Genomic DNA, 26,837 nt, shown 5'->3' on the forward strand with positions numbered 1-26,837 from the left:
AGGAACACCAAGGATTATGGGACACCCTAGAGTCCTGGGAGCTCAGACAGATCTTCCCTGAGTACCCTAGGGGTCAAACCATGCTGATACCTTGGTCTCAGGATTTTGGCCTCCAGAAGCATGAGGAAGTAGGTCGTTGGTTATTATTAGCTCCCTGACTGGGATTCTTTACAAAAGCCTTGGAAGTCAGCACAGGGGCTGAGGAGGCCTTGAGTGGCTCCCTGGGTGAGCAGAAAAATTGACAAAAACTCAGTATGGCGGCAGTGTGTGTGTGTGTGTGTGTGTGTGTGTGTGTGTGTGTGTGTGTGTGTGTTTGCCTCCCCCCTTCCCCTCCCCCCTGTCCCTGTCTGTCTGTCTGTCTGTCTGTCTCTCTCTCTCTCTCTCTCTCTCTCTCTCTCTCTCCCTCTGGGTATGTATGTGGGACCTTGGTTAGGGGAGGATAGATGAGAGAAAGCCAAATCACTGGGGAGCTGGAATATTCAAGGACAGGAGTCAACAAGGTGACTGTGTCCAGTGGATAACCTAGAAAACTCCAGAGTAGAGATGATTAGGAGTTGGTCATGGTGCAGAGGATAGTTAGGGGTTTGTGTGAGAATTTGGCTCTTATTTCAGAGTATTTCTGAGGAGGTATCAGCTGCTCTTCTCATTACTGGTCAGACACCAACACACAACCCAAGACAGAGGATTGATTCATCTGGTTCACCATTTCTGAGGCTTCACTCCACAGTCTCTGGTTCCTAACACTTGGGGCCCTATTCTGTCTCCTTTCATGCCGAGTTTTAGGGTGCAGGAGTATGCACAGGTTGAAGCTACTTATCTCACAGCAGACAGAAAGGAAGGAACTGTGGAGGGTAGATATCCTTCAAAGGAATTTTTCTAACAACGTACTTCCTCCAATTAGTTTCTAGAACCTTCCAAACTAACACATGAGCTGGGGACCAAGCATTTATACACAAGCCTCAGGTTGAGCCCAGCCCCCATGATGAGCAGGGTGGAGCAGGCACACAGAGAGCATCTTTTACTGATGGTCATAGATGCCCAGAATCCCCAAGTAGAGATACTGACCATCAGTGCTAAGAGGGCATGGGGCTCAATCTACAATCAACCCAGGCAGCCTTCCTAATATCCATGCAGATGTCACAGCTCTCAGTAGAAGTATCGGCTGGGTTCCATCCGCTGGAGTGGTTTGTGTCCCCTGACACAGGGGCAGATAGAGAAGGTCACAGGCAAAGGAGGCAGAAGGACTTGGAGAATCCCTCTTAAAGGGTATACATCCAGCCCCCAGTCCTCAGCCCCCAATTCCCAACCCCCAGTCCCTTCCTCTCTGTTCCTGCCTTCCATGAGACAAACAGTGAGGTCTCTTCTTGTGGGTTGTAGATCCCTGGAGAACTCTGAGGGAACACTGGAGAAGGTGCTGGAAGCCCAGAAAACCTGGAGGAACACCAGAGAAGCTTTCAGAAGTGAACCCTAGAGAACACTGGCGTATGTACCAGAAGCCTAAAGAACTCTATAGAATCCTGGAGAAGGACTGAAGAGATGGCCCAGTCCATAAAGCACACCTACGTAAATAAGTCGTGAATAGCAATGTCAACCTGTAGCCCCAGAGCTAGGGGAACAGAGACAGAGGCAGATTCCTGAAGTTCACTGGCCAGGAAGTTTAGTCGAATTAGTGAGCTCCAGGTTCCATGAGAGACCATATTTCACAAAATGAGGGGGTGAACAATCCAAAGAATACACTACATGTCAAGCCCTGATCTCCCGTGCATGTATATACACATGAGCATTCACAAATGCAAGCATGTATGTACACACAAATACAGACACATACATATAGAGAGAAAATTCTGAGAAACACTGGAGTCTCTTTGAAATGCATGCAGAACCTTGGCAAGCACTGGAAAGCGGAGAAGAGTCCTAGAGGATGGGGTCTCAGAGGTCAGCCAGCCACCTCTGGCTGTACCGTTTCCCCTCATAATAGGTTCCATAACACAACTCTTACCCTCAGATGTGGAAACGGTTTGAAAACTATTTCCTTTGTTCACCTTTCCAGAACAATATAATGCCTTACAGCAATGATATGAAGCGCGCCTCCAGGAGTGTGTCCTCCACCCATTCACAAAAGGAGATTACCCTTCGGAGTGTAACCAGTAATGATGAGGTCATTTCAGAAGCACACTTGGAAAGAGATGGACGAGGTGGTTACATGTGGCCACGGGATTCCTGTTTCAAAGGTTCAGCCAGTGGTGCACAGCTCGTCCAGAGAGCTAGCGAGGAAGAAGGAAGGAAGATGCCAGGGGCTTGAGTGATGAGCGTGTGTGCCTCAAGGAGGGAGAGCAAATTTCATTTTCTCACTTATTATCCTCGACGATATGTCACCAATGGTCTGTGAAGGGAAAAATGGAGAGGAGCACCGTAAATTTTCTCAGTGAGCTAAAAAGATTAAGGAAGAGGCAGTGTGAACTCTTAGCTTGTATTTCTCTTTGAGCTTAAAAAATTAGTTTACTAAGCAAACCTTTTAATATTCCCATTGGCTAAGAAAATGAAGCAAAGAAAGAAGAGCCAATGAGTGGATGTGACAGCCAGAAAAAGTCGTCTTAATAACCTAGTTTGGGTAAATGCCCTTAGCATGCTTTTTAAAAACTATAAACATGAGGTATGGCTCCACTCAGATCCATTTTCCAAACGTTCCGTCGCCACGGCCTCTAAAAGAGCTTCTGCAAGTGTGTGGGGGAGGGGGGACGCTTGCATTGTAACTAAGGAGGCTGGGCTTTTCTTCTTGATGTCTGCAGATAGCAGGAGTGACCTTGGAGGGAAGTCTGTCCTCAAACATCTATAAAACAAGGGAAGCATCTGCCTGTCACTCCCCAGGGAGCCTGTGAGCTCCTCAGTGAGTGAGCATCCTTGAGGACACACAAAGGCACAGGAATAAAGCTGGGCATTCCAGCACCACCTCCTTCATGTCCTGGCACCCCAGGCTTCAGTCTAAGGAATCCAGCTGGTCAATAATGGTCTTAGTGGTAGACAGAATCCCCTTTTCATGCAGATGCCAGTGACCATCCATCAGTTCTGTCAAGATCATACAGCCTGTGGAATTTGAACTTAAGTCTTAGATTCTTAGATTAGTGGAAAAGGCGGAGGCTTTTTTTTTTTTTTTTTTTTTTTTTTTTTTTTTTTTTTTGTCTTTTGAGACAGGGTTTCTCTGTGTATCCTTGGCTGTCCTGGAACTCACTCTGTAGATCAGGCTGGCCTTGAACTCATAGAGATCTACCTGCCTTTGCCTCCCCAGTGCTGGGATTAAAGGCGTGCGCCACCACTGCCCACAGGTAGCTATTTTATTGGCTTAAAAATGAGCTAATATGCATTCAGTTCAGGATGTGATGAACACGTATGTGTTTGTTAGACATGTGTGGAATGGCACTATGTGGTTTTGTGCTGTTAGATTTCCTGTGACTTGTTTAAACCATGAATTCATCTGTGCAAGTGATAATCAGGAGGGAAATCATCTAGCCAGCACACATTTTCAAGTGTGCATCGATGGTGTAAGGGGCTTCCAGAAGACTTAAGAGGTACCAGGCCCATGTCACTTGGCTGCTCAGCATGATAGACTCTTTAGAGGCCACAAAGACACCAGGCTTGCTATATCAGTTAACACATCATTTTCTAGGAGCTTCCTCCTTGTTCCTCCACATGTATGCCTTGGATGAGGCGGTCTCTAGCCTCCTGAAACCCAGTTTCCTATTCAGTTAAATGGTAGTGAAACACCTTATGTGTATTCATATGGTGTCTCATGTGACATCCAAACTCACTTTAACTGAACCAAAAGGCAGTCCACCAGATGACTTAAGAACTTTGTAGAGATCTCCACAAGGAGATCTCCACGTGTGGCAGCTCACTTGGGAGGTTGAGGAGGAGGGTTATCCATGAGTTTACACAATAGCCTTGGCTACAGAGTAAGACCCTGTCTAAACAAAAACAAAACAACAACAACAAAATTCTGTAGCAATCTTGCACATCTTCTGAGTGAAATGGAGACTGCAAAGGACACCCTACTTTAACGCCATGACACAGAGGATGGATCTCATGATGGGTGGCACCCCTCCATGATCTGACTGTCTTCTATATCTTCTCTCCCTCCCTCCTTATCTTTTACTTTTTTGCTTCCTTTACTCCTCTTCAGAACTATTCTTCAAATTCCCCCACTGCCTGAAAGACAATGCTAGCATGTTTAATACATCTATGCTTCCTTGATTCTTCTTCTCATAATGCCCATGTATAATTTTGCATGTGTGTTCATTGTAAACTATTTCAATTAAAGCAATGCACACACTGTAAATGTACAGTTTAGTGAACTACTGCCAAATAAAAACAGGCATAGCCCATCTTGGGTTAAAAATAATGCCAACAACCAGATAACCTTCATGCCATTTTCTGGTGGCCTCACACTTCTTAAAGGAAACCACTACCCTGAACCCCAGATCTCTAAGTCATAGATATAGGATTTATTGTGAACAGCTTCCTCTACTCAGCCTGCCAGATTGATCATCTACTGTTTGATGAGATTGCTAATTTCGGTGCTTTCTTGAATTCCACTGTATGAATATAGCAACCATGTGCATCCATCATAGAATGGAGAGCTAATGAAATTGCTGCCAGTATAGGGCATTTGAATAACATTACAGGATCCTTTCTTTGTGGATCTTTTGATGTACACACACACACACACACACACACACACACACACACACACACACACACACACATTTAGTTGCGCTTATACTCAGAAGGACCACTGGGCTTTTGAATACAAGCATCTTCAACCTCAGTAGGTAATTCTAAACAGACTTACACACCACTGTGAAAATTTGTCACACCCCAACACCAGTTCTACCTCGACATCAGTAGTCCAGTTTTGCTAAAGTTTTGTACCACCTATCTTTAGCCAGTATACATCGCTACATCTTAACTGAATTTGGATACAATTTTATTCTTGTTTCCCTGATTATTAACAAAGATGAATGCTTCTCATAAACGAACTTCAGAGTGCATTATCTGGTCACATGTCTATCTTGATAAGCTCTGTCATGCAATACCCATAAATTGTTGATTAGTGTTTTCATGGTATACCCTGTACAGCTTAATTTTTTTCTTTTACAATTTCTGGACTTTCATATTAAATATAATATCTGTTGAAATGTTGGGTTTTTATTATTATTTTGCTTATCTTAAATATCTCAACCTTGAGTTAAAATTCCACCTTTAGTGGAATGACTGCATCCACCAGTCGGTACCTGCCACTTCTCTATTTTCTATCTGGTCCTCTTTTATGTCTGCTTTCTTTCCCTTTGTATCCTTTCCCAGAAAGTGTAGTTGGCTCTGGCCCCAGGTTCTGCAGCTGTTAAAGATTAAAAACATAAAACATAAATTGCATCTGTACTGAACATGGAGCAATGTGATTTTTTTTTTACCATTACTCCATGAACAAGACAATGTAACTGTTAAGCACAGTATTTGCTTTGCATTTGGTGCTCTTAGTAATTCTGAAAGGATTTTAATTTGCAGGAAGATGCACTCAGATACCAAGTCCACGCCATTTCATGCAAGAGATGAGCACTCCCAGATGTTCTGGAACCAATCCCATGCAGACACCAAGAGATGCCAGGGTACAAATGGCTTGATTTTCACCCTCTGCTAAGCTGATGCAGTGCCCCCTCCTTCTTATAGTTGTCCTAGAAATTAAAATAGATGTCTTCGACTCCTCATGATCTATCCCCAAACTCTCCTTTGCTTGCCTTCCCAGTAAAGCGATCACTTTACCTCTGTGCATCTTGTATCTCCTCATTGCCTGGTAGTTACCACTGGAAGGCACTGTACACTTTAGATTTTAATTTGATACATTGAAATATCACAGGTGACAATAGTAATTTTGTTTTGACAATTCATGCTTGCTTACCCTTACTGGCAAAATTACTCTTTCCATTCAGTCAAGGTGTCTATTGCATCTTTGCTCTTTCCTTTAAGGTCAGTTTTTTTTTTCTGTCCAAAGAAAAACTATGCTCATGATGAGTTCTCCTTTTCTTCCCCTCACCCTCTTTCTGCTCTTGACAAGTCACAGAAATCTTTACATTATACTCACTGTCAGAGGATACTTGGGCTGGGTATAGAACTCTGGGTTCACTCCCCCCCCCCACTTCAACAGTGTCACCTTCCATTTGATTTCTGTCACTCATTTCATGTCAACAAATTAGCTGCCTTATCATTGTTGTTCCTCTAGAAGTCATGTTTCTTTTACATTTTTAAGATTTCTTGATTCTAGCATGTCTGTTGTAATGAGCCTATTTTTATTCTCATTATTATTTTATTTTACCATTATTATTTTATTTAGCTTCTTTCTGTGGTATTATATTTTGTAGCAATTTTTAATCATTTGTAAATTTATAAATGTTTTTCAAGTTTAAAATTACTCTTACATATTGCTTCTTCAAAGCAAACCACATCTCCTACTTGCTCCCTGAAACCAAATTAACTATTTGAGACCAGCTCCCCTCTCTCAGATATTTTTATGAACCTCCCTGATGCCCGCCTGTGCCTCAGCTGGGGTCCTTTGGTGGGCTTGTCTTGCATCTTACTTACCCTGCCTTCAACTATGTCTAATTCAGCTTCACTTTGTCCTTGGTCATTCATACTGTGCTTTTCAGTTGGAGGATTTCCATATGAATCACAAAAATGTCTGTTTTTGTTATTTTGAAGATGTGAGTCACTGGCACTCAAAGTTTTTAACCACTGATAACAGTGTCTGGGTCCCCATGAGCTCCCTTTTGTTGCCTTTTGTCCACTTTGGTTTGCTTCACATGACTATCTCTCTCTGGACTTCATGATCATCCCTGAATTCCAGGCATCACACACTGAGCTGTGGTGGGCTCAGGCAGTATCATCTACTGGGAGAAGTATCTGCCTCTGCTAGGCAATCAGCTTGGATGTTCATGCTGAGCTAAACTGGGTTTGCAAACTGCTGTCTACAGATCAAATCTGCTCTGCTGTCTCACTCACACAACCTATGGGTAAAGAATAGTGTTTACATTTTAAATAGTTGGGGGAAATGAAAAGGCAATATGACATGAAAAGTGTATAAAATTAAATCTGAGGTGTTTATAAATAAAGCCTTATTTATTTATATGCTGTCTGTGGCTGCTCCCATGCTTTGGATGCAGAGGTGAGAAGTGTATGGATGCAAAGTTGAAAGCACCAACCAGCATGTCCCTTGATCAATCAAGAACTAAGCCAAAGGAGACCTAAGCTGTGATCTTTGTGTGGCTGGATTTCCTCATGCTCACCTGGGCCTAAGGTGAGCCCTAATGTCTTCAATTGCAGTCTTCTATACTCAGTCTGGTCCTCCTTTGAGATCCAGGAGCTCCATCTGCATCTGCTCAGCATGGCACAATCCTGGGAGGCTTTTCTTCAGGACTCTAGAATCAGTGTTCCAGCCCTTAGGATTGTATCTGGTGTGTCAGCCTTAGGACAGAGCCACAAGCCCTGACAATTTATGGATTCTCGAACTCCACCCTAACTCTAGAACTGACAGGCAGGAGGAAAGGTGACCCTGGAGTCTCGGTGCTAAGCCCTTAATTTTCAAAGTTTGTGTAGATCTTTGATCCAGGAATCTGCTTTAATGTTGTAACCCCAGCACACAGGAGGCTGAGGCAAAAAGATCACCAACCTGAGTCTTAACTTGACCTATAAGGTGAAAACTTACCTGAAGTTTTTTCTTTTTTATTGAAGATAGTTTTTAATACAATATATTTTGATTGTGGTGTTCCTTTCCCCAACTCTTTTTAGATACTCCCAACATCATCCCCACCCACACATCTTTTCTTGCTTTCTCATTAGGAAACTAACAGGCATCTAATGAAGAAGGAGGAGGAAAAAATTAAGATAAAATAAAAACAAACCTGAAGAGGACAAAACAAGCAAATGAACAGAAAAAAACAAAAGCCAAAGAAAAGGCACAAGAAACACATACAGATGTAACATTGACATACACAGAAATTCCCTAAAAACTCAAAATCAGAAACCACAATATATAAGCAAAAGACCTGTAGGGTAAGACAAAATGCCTAGACAAAGCATTATGAACAAAAGGCAGGCCCTATACATGCTGCCACAGTCACTGTGAGTTTATATGTGCATTAGTTCTGATGTGATTGATGTGTGCATCAGTCCTGATGTATTTAGAAGGCCTTGTTTCATTGGTGTTCTCCAGCCCCTCTGGCTCTTACAATCTTTCTTCCTCCTCTTCTGTGAGAGGAGGGAATTGATGGAAACATCCGATTTATGATGGAGTTTCCAAGGTCTTTCACTCTCTGTACCTAATCCATCTGTGGGTCTCTGGGTTAATTCCCATATACGACAGTAGGAAGCTTCTCTGATGAAGGCTGAGCAAGACACTGATCCGTGGGTATAGCAGAATGTCATTAGGAATCAATTTGGTTTTCCCAGATCCCTGGCCGATCTAGTCTCAGGTTCTTGGCCACCTGAGCAGTGTCTGGGATGGAATCCATCTCATGGAGTGGGGTTTAAATCCAATCAGGTATTGGTTGGTTAGTTCAGTAAGCTATATGCCACTATTACACCAACACCTCTTGCAGGCAGGTCACCATTGTAGATTGAAAGGTTTGAAACTGAGTTGGTATTACCTTTCTCCTTTGGTAGCATGCAGAGTATCTTCCAGTGCCATGAACACTAGTCTGTAGAGGTGAAGGCTCTAGGTAGGCACCAGCTTGATTTCTCCATGTTCAATGAGTTGTATAGATGTTGTCTTCAGTAATAGTGTCTTACCATCAGTTTGTGGAGAGCAACCAACAGCCTTGACAATAGTATGGAATATTTGGAGGTTCCCACGGGGCCCCTTTGGCCAAAAATTTGATTAGATGTTATCCATTTCTGGAACCAGAGACTTCATTTGATTACAAAAGATGTCCAATCAGCGCTCCATCTCCTCAGTTATTTGCTAACTCCATTTAGATCACCTTCATATCTGCATATATTTTAGGAAGAGTCTGCTCTGCTATGTTTCTATGCAATTCCTCAAGTGGCTCTTAGTTTTAGCTTTCCTTCCCTCACCCCTCTTTCCTCCGCTTCATTTGACCCTCCCATTCTAGTCTCCATCCATCCATCCATCCATCCATCCATCCATCCATCCATCCATATCTATTCTATTTCCCCTTCCTAGGGAGATTCAATCTACCACCACAACCCCCAGTTCCTTACTCTATACCTAGCCTCTGTGGTTATATGGACTGTAGCCTGCTTATCAAACACTTAACAGCTAACATCCACATATAAGTGAATACATACCAAATATGTCTTTTGAGGTCTGGGTTACTTCACTCAGAATGTCTTTTTTCTAGCTCCATCCATTTACCTCATTCTCTGGTTATTGTGGCTAAGTATCCAAGGAAAAATTAAACACCCCCAGAGTTTTTTCTTTAGTGTCATCCATACAAGCCAGGAGTGATGGTACACTCGGCATCCATCACTAAACAGAACTATTATAATGATACGTATGTAGGAAAGGGCCTCTGAGACTAGACATGGCACTTTTAACAGTAGATATTTAAAAGTTAATTGAGTTTGTAATGTTTGAACTTTATTTTTAAAGACTTACTTATTTTAGTTTGTATATGAGTGTTTTACTACATGCACGTATGTGTCTGGTATCTTCAAACGTCACAAGAGAACAGATATCAGATCACCTGAGACTAGAACTACAGGGAGTTGTGAGGTACCATGTGAGTGGTTGAGAAATGAACCTGGATCCTCTGCAAGAGCAGCAAGTGCTCTTAACCATTGAGCCACCTCTTCAGTCCCATATATATGTGATTTTTGAGCCAGGATTTCTCTGTGGGTATCACTTAGGTGTCCCAGAACTCACTCTGTAGACCAGAACTCACTCTGTAAACCAGGCTGTTCTCAGACTCACAGAGATCCACCTGCCTCTGCCTCCTAAGTGCTGGGATTAAAACTGTGTGCCACCACCACATGATCCTCCAAATTTTGTAATTTAATTTTTTAAAATGCCTCTGTGTGTATTTGTGTTCACACATGTACATTTGAATGTATATGTGCACATGTAGGTGTAAGTATGTATGTACATAATGTGTGGAGGCCGGAGGACAATCTTAGATGTCTTAGATCCTCAGGAATGTCCTTCACCTCCTTTGAGGCAGGGTCTCTCACTGTTGACCCAGAGCTTACCAGTTAAGCCTGGCTGGCCTGTAAGCTTCAGGGATCTGCTTGTCTACACACCCTTAACAGTGTGACTCTGAGCCACCATGCCCAGAATTTTTATGTGGATTCTGGGGATCAAAATGGGGTCCTCTTCCTTGCAAGGCATGCTTTTAACTAATTGAGCCATCTTCCCAGCACATGTGTTTAAACTTTAAAATAAGCACTTTTCATCATATCTTCTACTACCAGAGAACATCATGGAATGATGGGAATGTTGTTTGGTATGCTGTGAATATGTGTTGCTCTGATTGGTTCATAAATAAAATGTTGATTGGCCAGTAGCCAGGCAGGAAGTATAGGTGGGACAAACAGACAAGGAGAATTCTGGGAAGAGGAAGGCTGAGTCTGGGAAGAGGAAGGCTGAGTCAGGAGTCACCAACCAAACACAGAAAAAGCAAGATATGAAGACAGAAATGAGAAAAGGTACCAAGCCATGTGGCTAAACATAGATAAGAATTATGGGTTAATTTAAATGTAAGAGCTAATTAGTAATAAGCGTTAGCTAATGGCCAAGCAGTTATAAACAATATTAAGCCTCTGAATGTTTATTTGGGTCTGAGCGGCTCCAGGACCTGACGGGAGAGATTTGTCCAGACTGCAGGGCCTGGGCAGGACACAGGAAACCTTCCAGCTACAATGGAGTTAAAATGGAACGATCTGAGGAGGATGCTCCATCCATGGACTTCCTGTTTCCCATTTTCTCTCTACACTCATATAAGAGGTAACCTGCATCCCCCTCGAATTACTTCTCATGTTGGAATTGGAAGAGAGAGAGTCCATTTCCTCCCCACATGCATAGCCAATCCTTCTCATCATTTACTTTCCTAGATCTGACCCTGCTGACCCCACCATCAATCAAGCACCACACATCCACAGGCCTGTATGTTCTTTCTTCCAAGAATAGCCTTTGGTAAATGATGCTGAAAACACACACCATTATACAAGGAAATCAAGCAAGCTTACGTGTTTTCTCTTCAGTGTGGCCTTGGCTATTTGGGGCCTTCGACTTTCCATGTGAATTTTGGAATTTGCTGGCTAGTTAACAAACAAAGCCAACAATTACCACCACACACACCTGCTGGTACTTTGCTTTGGTGTCGGATTTAGGGAAACTGACAGCTCAATAATACTGAATTTTCCCACTCATGTACCTCAACAATCCTCCAGTTAGCTTGGTCTTTAAAATGTCCCCTTAACCTAATTGTCCTGACTTTTCTCACTGTTGTTAGCAATCTGAATTACCTTGGCCACCATTTCCAGAAGAACTCACATTTGCCTTAACTTACATAAGAGAGATCATATTATCAGCCTTAGTAATTTGATTTCTTCATTTCAACTCTGTGGTGCAAGTTGATTTATGAATGTCTACTGTTCTGTTTTTAATAATTGCAAATACATACAAAGAGATTTTACAAAAAATAAAAATCCTAAGTCAATAAAAAGATTGTAAAAGGGGATAAGGGCATGCAATTCCCAGAAAAAACTATGCAGATAAACAATACACAGATGAAGAGATACTTAATCTCACTAATAAGCAAAGAAACACAAACTAAAACATGAGCTATCACCTCCTGTCACATTGGTAAGGGATAAAAAAATAAATGCATGAAACTCTGTAATGCTCAGATTTAGAGAGGCTGTGAATGAGAGTCATGTTCATTGAATATTATTAGAAAGTAAAAAGCAATTTGTAGCTGACAAAGGCCCTTCAGTGTGAAAGACTTTCTTCCTAAAGTTTATCAAAACAAACACAATCACAAGTTTATCAACAAGTGTGGAATACAACTGCCCCCAAAGCACTGGATGGGGAGGAAAACAATTTGAGCAATTTACATATCCATTAGCAGAAGATTGCATGTGTAAATTCTTGGTTCCCCCAAAAGAGTTCACATCCATTAATACGATATGGTAGTTTGAATGTAATTGCCCCCCATAATCTCATAGGGAGTGGTACTATTAGGAGATGTGGCTTTGTTGGAGTGTGTATAGCCTTGTTGGAAGAAGTATGTCACTGTGGGGCAGATTTTGAGGTCTTTTTTGCTCAAGCTTCCCTTAATATGGCTGTCAGCTGACTTCCTATTGCCTGCAAGATGTAGCATCTAGCTCCACATCTGCCTGCATACTGCCATGCCCCCCATAAGGATGATAATGAACTGTACCTCTGAACTGTAAGTGATCCACCCCAACTAAATGTTTTCTTTATAAGGGTTGCCATGATGGTCATGGTGTCTCTTCACAGCAATAAAAACCTTGACTAAGACACATGATAACCTAAACATTTTATGTGGAGATGTTACATCATACAAAGGGCTCAAACCAGGCAAACCAGCTTTGTGCAACTTGGGACAATTTTCCATGTGCCTATATCTTCTGTGCTAATGTATAGAAAACACAGAGAGGCATACATATAGAAAAGGATAGATAGATGGAATTGTGAATCGGGCATGGTGCCTCATGGCTATAATCCCAGAACTAGTGAGGATGAAGCAAGAAGATCATGACTTTGATGTCAACCTAGAATATGAGATCCTGTCTCAAAAACTTGTATAAAACATAATTCATCCTCATTCTTATGTATGTGAGCTAGGCACATATTATAACAATACATGTGTAGGCAGGCATATCAAAGAATAGACATGACCCTTTTAACAGTGTTCCTTAACTTCTATTTAAGAGACAACTATTTTTGTGATATTTTAACTTAAAGATGATGGGCCGTGACTTTATGACCTTCACTTATTAGGAAGCATCATGGGGAGAAAGTCCTGTGGACCACTCTCTGGGTCCTGGATACTCACTCTGCTAGGCTGGATGATGAACCCCTACCCCCATCGGAGTCAGCCTCATGGAGATTGACAAGATGCTGCTGGACATCTGTCTTCCAAAATGGACCAGAGGATGCCCCACAGGGGAGCCCTATGTTCTTACCACAGAGTGATTTCAGAAACTTCTAGAAACAAGCACAGCTCTACAGCTGCTCTCCACTCCTCTTATGCTAACCTTTAGGCGTCACGGTGCAGTATCTTTCCATTAAGAAACAAGAAGCATCAATGCATTTGGCATTATTCATTCTGGGGCCCTGCTTGACTTCTTTAGCAATGATTTAAGGCTTTCTGAAGCAGAACATTCAAAGCTTCCTGTTTAACAACTCATATGCCAAACAAATGTCATGGCTAAATTAGAGAAGAGAGTCTCCAACAGGTTGACTTAGAATATGTATCCAACTCATAGGTCCAAGCCTCATAGCCCAGGGTCTCTGTCATCCAACACTCAATTTTGTAATTACCTCAAAAGTGACCCCTTTCATCTGACCCCATCTCATGACAACTCACCAAGTGCTGTACTTTGTAAGGAACATGGACAAGCAGAAGAAACTATTCTTTGGTGATGAGAAGTATTGCCATTGTCCTGGGAGAGCTATCGGAAGAGACTGACAGTTCCTGCACCTTAGCAAATGGAATGAGGGCACCATTTGGGAGTGTGGATGGGAGAAGGAGACTCTGAGAGATGCTGACACAGAGGACCTAGCAAGAGAAAAACATGCCCATCTCAAGCCTCAGGGGTGAGAGGCCACTCTGGTCTGGCTGGCAGGGAGAGGTTCTGGAAGGGGTAATTGTGTGGCCAGCTCTCACCCTTTCTCACTCCTCCTCATGAGACTTCCATTGGAACAGCCCACCTGACATTGTCAAAGGACCTTGTCTCCTGACATTAAGTTACAGGGACTTCATTTCTTGTGCTGTGTCACAGGGACCTAGCCTCCTGACCCTGTATCTCAGGAACATTGCTTCTTGACACTGCACCATATGGACCCTGGCTGCTGTCACTGTGTCCTTGCCTTGTGACCCTACATCACAGCAGCTGCTTTGGAACCTGGCTTCCTAGGGTTGGTTTCCAGTGGCATCAGAGTCTTCATCCTAGATTGCGTGCATGAAATGGGGGCCTTGAGCCTTTTCCTAATAGGTGTGAGCATTTAAACAGTGGGCAGGAGGTGAGCAGGGCTGCATTGGTGGTGCTGGCCCTCTGCTGCAGCCCCTTAGCACTGTCTACTGTCACCTCATAGGCCTGTGAAGCTACAAGGGACTCGAAGCTGCAGTCTCTGTCCTTGCCCTGCCTCTCAGTTTATTTTGTGGGAACCGGACAGAGACAGGGGTCCATAAGATCCCTTATTTTGAACCCCCTTCATGATCCCTCCATGTCAGATCATGACTCCCATGGCCAGTGAGAGGGACCCAGGGCTACAGCAGGCTTGAGAGCATCTGCTCAGGTCCCAGGCTGAGCAGCAGCACCTCTAACAGCCTGAGAGCATGACTATCTAGGGAGGTCGAGGGCAGCCGGGATAGGGGTGCTCCCCGCCTCTGCCCCACTGCTCAGACACTGCAAACTGGGCTGTTTCCTGGGACCCGAGCCTGAATCTGGGCAGCTGCCCAAGTTTTGCCCAGAACATTGGGTCGAAACAGCTTCCAAGTCTCTCTGCCATTATTATTTAACACACCCATCACTCAAGTTTAGGAGGCCTTGTTTTCACAGATTACAGCTGGAACGGACAATTTTAAGGGCCAAAACACCGTGAAAGAGGCCACTATTGAACAAAATCAAGGACATGGGGGGGCACCTGTGTTGCCTAGAACAGCTGCCCCCAGGCAGACACATGGGAAGTAAGTGACCTAAAATTCATGTGCTCAGTGGACCATCCAGTGCTTAGACAGAAAGTTTGGGCAATGGACGGGCCTGGACACTGACATGCTTAAGACTCCCTGAACAGATTCTCTGAGGTTTGGTGTCTACACTAAGTCCTGAGTGTGGAGCCCTGTAAGGTCCTTTGTCTGACCCTACAGCCAGCAGTCCTGGTGATCATTTCCTTTCAGAGATAACAGAGTTGAGGCTCAGAAATTCAGTAACCTGAACAGACGCCATCCTGATGGGCCAGAGTGTGCAAAGTTGATGGGTGGGTGTGCAGTTGAAATGGGAAGCTGCCTTCTGCACTGCCTTGTCTCCAGCCCGTTCATATGGTCCCCACCCAGGTCCTCACAATGAAGTAAGAAAACTCCATTTCTCCCATACCCCATCTTTCTATAATCAAGTCTTTATACCCTCAACTAGGGAAGCGAAGGCTGCCTGGAGCACCTGGCTTTTAGAGGCATCCAAGCGGGAGACAGGTCTTATTCCCTGCTATGCTGGGCCAGGAAGAGGGGTCTGACTGACAGCATATGTTAGATAAAAATAGAGGCAGAGAGCAGGCAGGATGCGTTCTGAATTCCCACAGCACATCTTAACTCTCTGGAGAAAGGGCCAGATGTCTAACTATAACCCCACATTCGTTCCTCTGTGTGTTGTCCATGGAGCCTTGAGTTGGCCCTGTCATCCTTGGGCACCCAGGAACCTCAATGCCCTCCTTATGAGTCACTTTCCTTAATGCAGCAGAGCTGTTATTTGTACACAGTAAAACTCTAGGAAGAAAATTATCCTCCTCCTACAACACAGAGAAGGGTCAAAGAGTTCCCTCCAGCCCAGACCATGGCCACGTTTCCCGACATCTGTTGGAATCATGACCAAAATAAGAAAAGATATTCAGCCAGCATTTACTTGAAAAGTAAAGGCAGGATCCAGAGTTCAGGGCCAGTTTCAATTACATAATAAGTTTAAAGTCACTCTGGGTGTGTAAAACCTTGTCTCAAAAACGAGGAGGGATGCGTAGATGGCTCAGTAGGTAAAGTGATACTTGAGCGTCAGGACCTGAGTTAAGATGCCCAGGACCCATGTAAGGCTGGAGCAGTAGTGGGCATCTGTGATCCCAGTGCCAGTATGGGGAGATGGGAGACAGAGATCCCTCCCTGGAAGATCATGGGCCAGGTAGCCTAGAGAGAGCATGCAGTGGTAAGCAAGAGACCTCATTTCAAACAAGGTTGAAAGTAAGGACTCGTATCTGAGGACAACCCTCCGGCCTCTGTATATATGACCATATGCATCACACACTCAAAGGCACATTAGCAAAGTAGCTTTTTAAATAGTAGTACTCAACTGGAGAGATGCTTATTTCAGCTGTTAAGTGTGCATATCGGAAGAGAGGCACTTTCTCTTAGAACACACAAAGTAATACAAAGAATGTGGGTTTTGTTTTGTTATGTTTTTTTTTCCACCACTTCTAGAGAGCAAGGCTGGTTGTCTCACTCTGAATCTTCAAACCTGAAAATTAGACTATAGCTGGTTTAATTAACATTTGTTTGAAATGAATATACATAAATTTGGGCATATTTAAGTTTGTTCACTGTGGGGATAATGCAAGCTATTATCAAGTAATTTTCTCACCAAAATTCCATTACTGTTTCTTCACACACTGTTATTCTTCTATTTGTTTTCTTTGTATAGCATTTGATTGCAACAGGTTTGTACAATGGGTTTGACAAGGTGATGGAGAAGGCCCTCGCCGGTAAGGATGGGTTATAACCTAGGGTGGTGTTTTCTGACGACCTCAGTTCTACCTCTGCCTTCCCTGGATCTGTTCACTTAAGGGTTGGCCATGTGACCCCAGTCAGTCCTCAAAAGAGGGAGATGCAGCCTGTGGGGTGCTGCTGGAAGCCGCAGGAGCTGCGGGGCCCAGGCTTCACATGGCAGACAGTTAGTACTGGGAACTTAGGCATCTGAGAGGATCAAGGCACCTGCCCAGAAGTGTCCTTCTGCACCCATCCTGCCTTCACCCCACCCCTGCCCATCAGCCTCTCAGAGGGGACCTAAGAGCCCAGCTCTGCTGCCCTGATTCACGCCACAGCACACACCCATCTGGAATGACAACCCTACCTCAAGTTCCTACTTTCTGCAACCTTCAATTCCTCTTTTCCAAACACAGAAACCATTGCCAAAAAACAATGTGGATTTCAAGAAGAGTCATCAGAGTGTGGAAAATTGTTTAAAAGTCACGCCACTTAATTTATTCTTCTTGTCCTGAGTGAGCTTGAGTCTGGGAGGAGTCCTGAACACGGAGGATGAAGACGTGATGGTCCCATCCCAGTGGGCTCCCAGGAAAGGTGTCCAGAAAACAAGCAGAGGCCCCGGGGTCAGGTACTTCCTCCCCCACTCGCCCACCCTTTTTCTTCCTTCTGAAAGAACCAGGAGGAACACTAGTTCCTCCTCTCAGAAAGACACGGACTGCAGCCATTTTCCCATAGACGTCCCTCACTGTTTTCTCTGACTTCACAAGAAGAAATTGTTTTGGTTAAGAGATCCATTCTTTCACCTATAAAAAGAGTGTTAGAAGTACTTGAGTAGGAGCCGGGCAGTGGTGGTGCCCACCTTTAATCCCAGCACTCAGGAGACAGAGGCAGGTTGAACTCTGTGAGTTCAAGGCCAGCCTGGTCTACAGAGCTAGTCCCAGGACAGCCAAAGCTACACAGAGAAATCCCGTCTCAGAAAAACAAACCCAAACAAACAAACAAACAAACAGACGAGAAATACTTGAGCGGTAGATGGGGCTGAGAGACTCTGACAGCCATAGCTGTCCAGGCTGTGGGTGGCAGGTGCACCTTTCCAAGTGCTGCGGTGCCTGGTCTACACCTCACCGGACACCTCCACTGTCAGCCTGAAGGTGACACTGTGGGAAACAAAAATAAAATGTACTGTCTCTTCAACCAAAGAGCTCAATAAAATAAAACTCCATTTTTTAAAAAATATCATAAAGAAACTGCTTGGCAGAAATTCCAATTCCTCCAGGGCCAGCCAGCAGTTCTTGCAATCAAAACAAGTGCTCAAGGTTGCATCTGGTGCTCAAGACTCCATTCTGCTCATCAGATGTGTTGCTTTAAATTGGCCAATCACGTAACAGTGTGAGGCTGAGCGCTGACCACTCAGACTTAGGCATAGGACCGACCCCTTTACCTCAGGAATGAAAAACCAGCTGGGTGTGCTTGCTTGCTTGAATTGGATCAGTTATGCATCCATTTGCAGAAGTAAAAGTTTTTGCCTTTGCTGAAATAATTTGGATTGTGTGGTTATTTTCTTGAGACCCCAGACTCATTTCTAACAACACGTGTTCCATCTGCCTGAGATCTGTCTCCTTCTTGTAAATCCCTTGGGACTTACCCATAGCTCCCCACACTGCTCAGCCAAGTGGTGTCCAGTAAACACTGCCAAACAAAATAAGGACTGGGAAAACCATTCACATGACCATGAAGGTACCAAATGACCATACATCAAATTAGGAGAGAAATCATAGCTGGATGTGAAAGCTGTTTAAATGAAACTAAGACCTCCTGCAGGGGGTGCTGCTGAGACAAGGGTCGCATACTGAGACACACTGCTGCACACAAAGACACAGATTAAGACACAATGAAAATGGTGCTGTGCACATATTCTGAGACCCTTCCCTTTGTTGCCTGTGCTAGAGAGGAGTGAGTGGGATGAACCCATTGCCTCAGCATCAGACAGCGGTAAGTCTGAAGGCTTGTGGATGCTTAACAATCTATGCCTAATGGAGACATTTACAAAGCTGCTTCTAGGCACCAGTTTGACACAGTCTCATAGGAACTTCCAAATATATTTTAAAATGCTCTTTGGGTTCTAAAGACATTTCATTTTAGTTATACAATAGCATATGCACAAAATACCGACAGGCAGGTCACTCAGAGCTTTATGAACAGAATCAAGTCAGTAAAGAAGAAACACAAACAGCTTGTTTCTAAACCACAGGCGTCAACCATACTTGGTAACATTCATCCATTCAATTTCTTTTTTAAAAACATGGAGGGTACACATGCAATATGTGTCTACGTGTGTGCGTGTGTGTGCATGTGTGTATCTGTGCATATGTCTGTGTGTTGCTGGAGGGGCGGTATAGAAGTCAGAGGACGGTTTCAAAGTCATCTTCAGGAGCACTATTGCCTCCTTTGAGACAGAGTCTCTCATTGACCTGGAGCTTACCAACTAAGCTAAGGTTGGTTGGCATGGGAGACTCAAGGCTCCTCCTGTCCCTGCCCCTCTAGTGCTGAGACTGAAAGTACACACCACTGTACCCTGACCTTTTATGTGGCTCTGGGGATGAGTCTCAGGTCCTTCCTCGTGCTTTAGGGACCAAGGCATTCCCTAGCCCTGTCCATTCAGTTTCTACATGTCACACATCTGACAGAAGAACGGTGATGGGGAAATTGGGTGATACTGAAATAGTAGCGCAGAGGAAGCTGACTGGAGTGAGGGGACAAAGTGAGTGGGAGGGGACTCCTTCCCATTCGAGGTCAGCAGCAGCCTCCAACCAGGTCTCCAGAGCCTCTCCATTCTTTCTGTGGTTCTTTGACAAGCCATTTACACTTCCTACTTTAAATGACTGTTATTATTATTCTTTTAATCATGTGCATGTATGTGTGTTTGTATATGGATATGTGCATGTGAGTGCAGATGCCCTGAGAGCCCCGAAGAAAGTGTTGGATCCCCTGCACCTAGAGTCACAGGGGGTCCTGAGCTGCCCAGCGTATGCTCCAGGCTGAACTTGCATCTTCTGGAAGAACAGTGTGCACTGTGAACCACTGAGCTTCTTTTCAGTCTTCACCGTCTTTCTTGATAGGTATATTTTTAACTTGTTGCTGTAAACATAAGCTTTCAATGTATTTAAAATGTGGTCTTACACTTTTGCAAAGCTGCTGTAGCTGGCGGCGAAGAAGGGGGGGGGCTGCTTCTCTTTCATCTCAGGGCCTTCCCCCTCCTCTGGCCCGTTGCTCAGATTGTGACCTATGCAGCAAGCAGTCTCCCCTGCAGGAGTCATCCCTTCCTGCCTTAGCAGCAAGCAAAGCCTCAGGAAGTTTCACTGGGGCTATTTCAGCTTCACATTGTTTCAATTTCCTATTGGCTGAGGCATTTGGTAGATACTTGTTATGTTATAAACAACCCTTCCGCTTTAGGATAGAAGCTCTCCTTGAGAGCCTTAAATGTTACATTTTACAAAGTACCCCTTCAGCTTTTGTTGGGATTATCATACAGTCTTCCTGGAGCCTGGCCACATGTTCATGATAGAACACTTCTGGTACCTTACAGTCCCTGAAAAAGCCCTGGCTGAAGTCTTGGCCCAGGAAAGCTCCTGCAGGATGGAAGATCTGCAAGTCTGCCCTGGCCAGAGGAGGGGAAAGGCCCCGAGATGAGAAGGGAAACAGCCCCCCCCTTCACTGCCAGCTGAAGTAGCTTTGCAAAAGTGTAAGACAACATTTTAAATACATTGAAAGCTTATGTTTACAGCAACAAGTTAAAAATACACTTATCAAGAAAAACGGGTGAAGACTGGAGAGAAGCTCAGTGGTTCACAGTGCACACTGTTCTTCCAGAAGATGCAAGCTCAGCCTGGAGCATCCACTAGGCAGCTCAGGACCACCTGTAACTCTAGGTGCAGGGGATCCAACAGTTTCTTCTGGGCCAGGAGGGAAACTAAGTTTTTTCACCTCATTAGTAGCCTAAATTTGGAAATTATAAGAGACCTGAACTGATACTTCATTATGACTAATCAAAACAATTTGTCAGAACATTATGCAAACATCACAGAGAAAAAAATACTAGGAAAACACCCCCCTTGAAATCCATGGCATTTCAGAAAATGAGCAGACAAGAGGCTCTCTGGTCAAATGCCAGCTTTATCACATGACTTGAAGTTTCCGGTGTACCTCAGACTCCTGTGTGAACCAACACTGGTAACCTTTCTGCAACCTCATCGAGCCCTGAAAGTAGAGGGGACACGGAAGCTCCCTGCCATGCCTCTAGACACAGCATTTCCTTCTGCAGTTTGTCCAGCCCCTAGTAAGCACACTGGCCCATCCACACCATCCTCAAACAGGCAATACCAGTTCCCTCCAAGATGATAACTGGATAGAATATTGTTCCTCAAAGGAAAAGTAGCTCTAAAATTTCATGCTCACCCTTACCATATCATCAAGGACAACTGGGAGGTGGGTGGGCATGGTGAGCACCATCCAGAGGTTATCAGGCAGGGTGGAGAGAGTCAGCCAGCTCATCTCCCCACAGTGGTGCTGTTCTCAGTGGCTGAGTGGCGCTACACCAGCTGCTTGCTGTAATGAGCTCTAAATAAGAAGAAATGGGTCTTTCATCTGCCACTGGTGACTTGACTGAGTGCCTGCAGACTACGTGCGCAGATATCAGTTATGCAGACTGGGTCTCTGAGAATGGTCCTGTGCCCTAGGACCAGCAGCCTAATCCTGGTGGCAAGTGTATGTTACAATCTAAAAATCCAGAATTCTACCTATGATAAAATGCCTCCCTTCCACTCCCCAACTTAGATTTAGTTTTCTTCCTTGCTTTTTAATGAACAGACTCATATACTCTGTCATTGAGAGTATTGGCCACATGAAACTCTGGCTGCCATGATTCAGTGGGTAAAGTGTACTGTTATCAGCTGAGACAGCCTCTGTTAGCATGAAGACTTGAGTTCTAGTCTCAGATACTAGGTAAAATGCCAAACATGGTGACACACATCTGTTATTCCAGCACTGGAGGATGTCTGGGGTTCACTGGCCAAGCAGTCTCGACAAAACAAGGAACTTGGGGTTCAATGAGAGGCCTTGCCTCAAATTTAAGGTAGAGAGGATTAATAAAGACATCCAGTGTCACCTTCTGTACTCCAAATGCACACACAGACTTATGCACCAGCACCCACACATGTAAAATAAAAGAAAAACGCATCCATCAAAATGGACCAAATCAAACACAGGGTCCAGGTGGCCTGAAGAGAAGAACAGAAAGGACCTCCAGTTTTACCTTTATGAGGGTCTTCCTGGCCAGCCCCAGTCCCCTGACTCCAAAAGGCCTCCTTCAGTCAGCTGTACTAGCCTTAACCATGTCCAGCATTGTGCCAGACACAACACTGACTCAGACCCTGTCACGGGCACTCACACTGCAGGAGGATGAAAATCAGTAAAATGATGGGGACCTGCTCATGAAAGAGGATGTAGACACTGAGGTGCCCAGAGCAATCTGGGAAAGTCTGCTTAGGCATCAGTGCCCAGGAAGGCCTCCCAAACAAGAGTGCTCAACATTGGCTCCTAGCTAGGATAGTCCAAGGAAAGGCAGAGTGAAAGCAGGGATCCCATTGCAGCAGAAGCAGGAAGGGGCTGGAAAACCTCTACAGAGTTACAAATGCCTCTGTGGCTAAGACACCCAGGGTCAAGTGACACAGACAGAGAGAACCAAGAGGAGAGGAGGAAATGCTGGGACCTGAGCTTCATGAGGCCCTATCTAGGTCATAGCAGAGATCTTGGGAGTCACACGAGAATCTTGCAGCCCAACAGTGACCCAATTTGTGGATTGGGAAGTCATCCTAACTGTAGTGTACTGAGTGGACCCCCACCCAAAGCAACAATATCTAAGGAGGTGAAATCTGTGGTTGATATATTGCACACCCCAATAAACTTATCTGGGGGTCAGAGAACAGAACAGCCATAATATTAAACATAAAGGTTAGGCAGTGGTAGCACACACCTTTAATCCTAGCATTCCAGAGGCAGAGCTCCATCTGGATCTCTGTGAGTTTAAAGCCACATTGGAAACAGCCAGGCATGGTGACTCACGCCTTTAATCCCAGGAAGTGAGCCTTTAATCCCAGGAAGGGATGGCAGAAAGCAAAAAGGTATATAAGGCATGAAAACCAGGAACTAGGTCTAGTTAAGCCTTTTAGTTCAGCTGAGATCTATTCTGGATGAGGACTCAGAGGCTTCCAGTCTGAGGAAACAGGATCAGCAGAGGAATTGGCAAGGTGAGGTGGCTGTGGCTTGTTCTGTTTCTCTGATCTTCCAGCATTCATCCCAATACCTGGCTCCAGATTTGTTTTTATTAATAAGAACTTTTAAGATCCGTGCTACAGAAATCAGCTAGAATGATTTACTATAGCCACTGTGAAGGAAGACAGAGCTTGAAGTTTGGAGGTGACAATGAAAGGTAGGTGACATAAGTAACTTGGGTAGGGCCAGGCGCATCTAGATGTGCAGATATTGTGACAGGAACCCGGAGCTACTCCAGAGTCTGTGTATCGATAGGAGGTTAACTGACATGAAAATTTGGGAGACACATGAGGGCATCCAGGTAACGTTCCAGGGAAGGGACAGGGAGATAGTAGGTCATGTGGTCCTGCGATGCCCAGGAGATGGTGTGAGGGCTAAACTCAAAAGCACCAGCTCTAGAAGGTATTTCCATGGCTGACTAAAACATTGGGAGATGTGGTGCCTAGACAGTGGAGACTCCCCGTGATCAGGATGGTTCAGAGAAAGCAATGGCGGGAGCAGGAAGCCCACAGAGAAATGCGGTGCTGTGGATAGAAGCCACAGAGATAAGGACCTGAAGAAGAGCTCCTAGGTTACACACATGGGAAGAGGGGCCTTCCCAGGGACACCGAACAGACAGGGGTGATCACTGACCACTGGCATGGAAGCAGGAGGGTCTAAATACACAAGTTCTTTGCAAGCGCTCAAAGAAAATAGCCAGCCCCAACTCCCCAGGTGTGAGACGTTGGCCAAAAGCATTAACACCCCTGCTTTCACCGCACATCTCATGGGAAGATGGGATTCACCCAGCTAACGTTCTTCTTTAGATAAATACTTTTATCAATATAAAGATATAGAAGTGCTTGTTTAATCATAAAGTGTATGTGGACCTATATAGTGAATATACAGTTTAATTGGGGTGTTGATAAGAAATTATCCAATTGAATTTAAAAAGAAAAGCAAAATTTTAAAATCTTTTCACCCCAGGAAAGGTTGCCTACCAAATATGAGGTGCTTGGGGCTTAGGACAGGGGACTCTGGCTTATCCATAGCCCTGAAGACCCTGGGTTTTTGAGAGATATAAGAGATGTGACAATGAGTAGTGAGAGGCCCTTCTACAGGAGCGGTGGCTCCATGACAGAGTGGCTGGCAGGGCCTGAAGACAGGGACATCTCCTTCTGTGTCTGCCTTTTGACAGGGAGGGGTCTAAGTAGCTGGGGACTCTCAGTGGAGGTGACAGGCACTCAGACAGGTGTGGGCGGGTAGAGAGGATAAGGAGTGCAACAGAATGGAGAAGTGGAAGCCACAGCAGAAGAGGCCCATGTCAGGGTGGTCGTTGGAATCAGAACAGAGTGTTGTAACCACGGAGCTGACGGGCTGTGTGCAAAGGACCTGCTGATCTAGGTGGGCCCTGGGCCTGGCAGGTACAGAGTAGATGCTTTCTGGGGTGATAAATAATTTCATGTTTCTGAAACAAAGGCACAGATGGGTGCAGGTTCCTCCGGATGATGTAATGCAGAGCTCTCCTTGCTGGAGTCCTTAGCACACACCACCCTGGCTGCATGTTGCATCATGAACTACCTGAATCTGAAGTCTGTTCTCAGTGCTCAATGGAGTCTTCATTTTATACCTGGGGACACTGAGGCCTAGAGAGAGGGAGTCTCCTGGTCCCAGTCCCGATGTGGGAAGTATTTACGGGAGCTGAGCTGGCCTTGGCTAACTCACAAAGAGGCAGAGGAATTTTCATATGAATGCATTCTCAGTGTTTGAAGATAAAAATTGACCACAGCAGGTTCTCCCTGAAAGAGAAAACCCCCGTGGGCAGCTGGTATTCCACCTTCCCCAGCCCAAATGTCTGGGAGCAAACTGCCGTAAAGTGGCCAGACTCTGCAAGGCTGATCTCAGCTAGGGCCCATAGCATTGGTTCCAGAGAATAGTACTCAGGCTGCAGGGCCCACAGACTTTGATCTAACTGAATGTATGCCATGTTGAGTGGTCTGTCCCTATCTATATGTAAGACACAAAGCTCTGAGAACAGGACCTCATGATCAGCACCTTTCCTTGAATCCCAACATCTGTCCTCAGGGTTCAGAGGGCCTTCACCACTCAGGACTCATGGACTAAACAGCTATCAGCAGTTTCCCAGGCAGGTGTGGGTGCTTTGAGCTGTGTGAGTGTGTGTGCATGCAGTGGCCTAGCCACCTGGCCTCCTTCCCTCTATCATTGTGGAAGAAGGACTCTGCACCCAAGGGTTGTTGGTAGACTCCTAGACTGAAAATTGTCAAAACGGTCTCCGTGTGCCTAACACGCAAGGGACAATTCCTGGAGAAATAGAGTGGACTCTGAAATGCACAAATGGTAGAAAGCAAAGCCCTGTATGCATGGTGTGGGGGTTAACACTGATTGTCCACCTGACGGGAGGTGGAAACCCCTAGGAGACAAACTTCTGATCATGTCTCTGAGGGAGTTTATGAGTTGGATTAACTGAGGTGGAAAGACTGGCTGTAAATGTGACCTTATCTCATGGGCTTGGGTCCTGGACTGACTAAAAAGAAGAAAGCTACCTGAACATAAGCATTCATCTCTCCCTGCTTCCTAACTAGATGTGACCAGCTGCCTCCCTGATGCCGTGATGAACTGTATCTTCAAACTGTGAGTCAAAATGAAGCCTTCCTTCCTTAAGGTGCTCTTGTATTAGGGGCAAAAAAAGTAACTAATATATATGGGGGATTAAGTTTAGATAGAGTTCACCCAATATGGCTAAAGGTCAAGGGCATTTTATCAACTCGAAAATTTTTATTAAATTTTTTGAATTATTTTACATACCAATCAGTTCCCCCCTCCTCTCCTCTCATTTCCTCCCCCCACATCCTTTATACTCCCCCCATCTATTCCTCCTCTATCTCCATTCAGAAAGGATAAGGCCTCCCATGGGAGTCAACAAAGCATGGTATATCAAGTTGAGGCAGAACCAAGTTCCTTCCTACTTCATCAAGGCCAGGCGAGGCGTACCACCCTAGGGAATAGTTCCAAAAAGTCAGCTCATGTGCCAGGGACAGGTCCTGGTCCTACTGCTAAGGGCCCCACAAACAGACCAAGCTACACAACTTTCACCCACATGCAGAGAGCCTCAGTCAGTCCCATGCAGGTTCCCAAGCTGCTGGTCTGGAGTCCGTGAGCTCCCACTAGCTCAGGTTAGCTGTCTCTGTGGGTTTCCCCATCATGATCTTGACCTCCACGCCCCTTGCTCATATAATCCCTCCTCCCTCTCTTCAACTGGACTTCCAGAGCTCAGCCCAGTGCTTGACTGTGGATCTCTGCCTCTGTTTCCATCAGTTACTGGATCAAGTTTCTATGATGACAATTAGGATAGTCACCAATCTGATTACAGGAGAAGATCAGTTCAGGTATCCTCTCCACTATTGCTAGGAGTCTTAGTTGGGCCATCTTTGTGGATTCCTGGGAGTTTCCCTGGCACCAGGTTTCTCCCTAACCCCATAATGGCCCCCTCTATCATGATATCTCTTTCATTACTCTCCCCCTCTGTCCTGCCCCCAACTTGACCCCCCAATCCCTCATGTTTCCATTCCCCTATTACCCCCCCACCCCCAGTTTACCCAGGAGATCTCATCTATTTCCCCTTCCCAGTGTGGTGATATTTTGTGTATGCTCTAACAAATAAAGCTTACCAGAAGATCAGAGGGCAAAGCCAGCCACTAGTTAGCCATAGAGACCAGGCAGTGGTGGCACATACCTTTAATCCCAGCACTTGGGATCTCATGCCTTTGATCCCAGTACTTGGGAGACACACACGCC

Source organism: Peromyscus maniculatus, chromosome 1 (assembly GCF_049852395.1).
Source record: "Peromyscus maniculatus bairdii isolate BWxNUB_F1_BW_parent chromosome 1, HU_Pman_BW_mat_3.1, whole genome shotgun sequence".
NCBI lineage: Eukaryota > Metazoa > Chordata > Mammalia > Rodentia > Cricetidae > Peromyscus > Peromyscus maniculatus.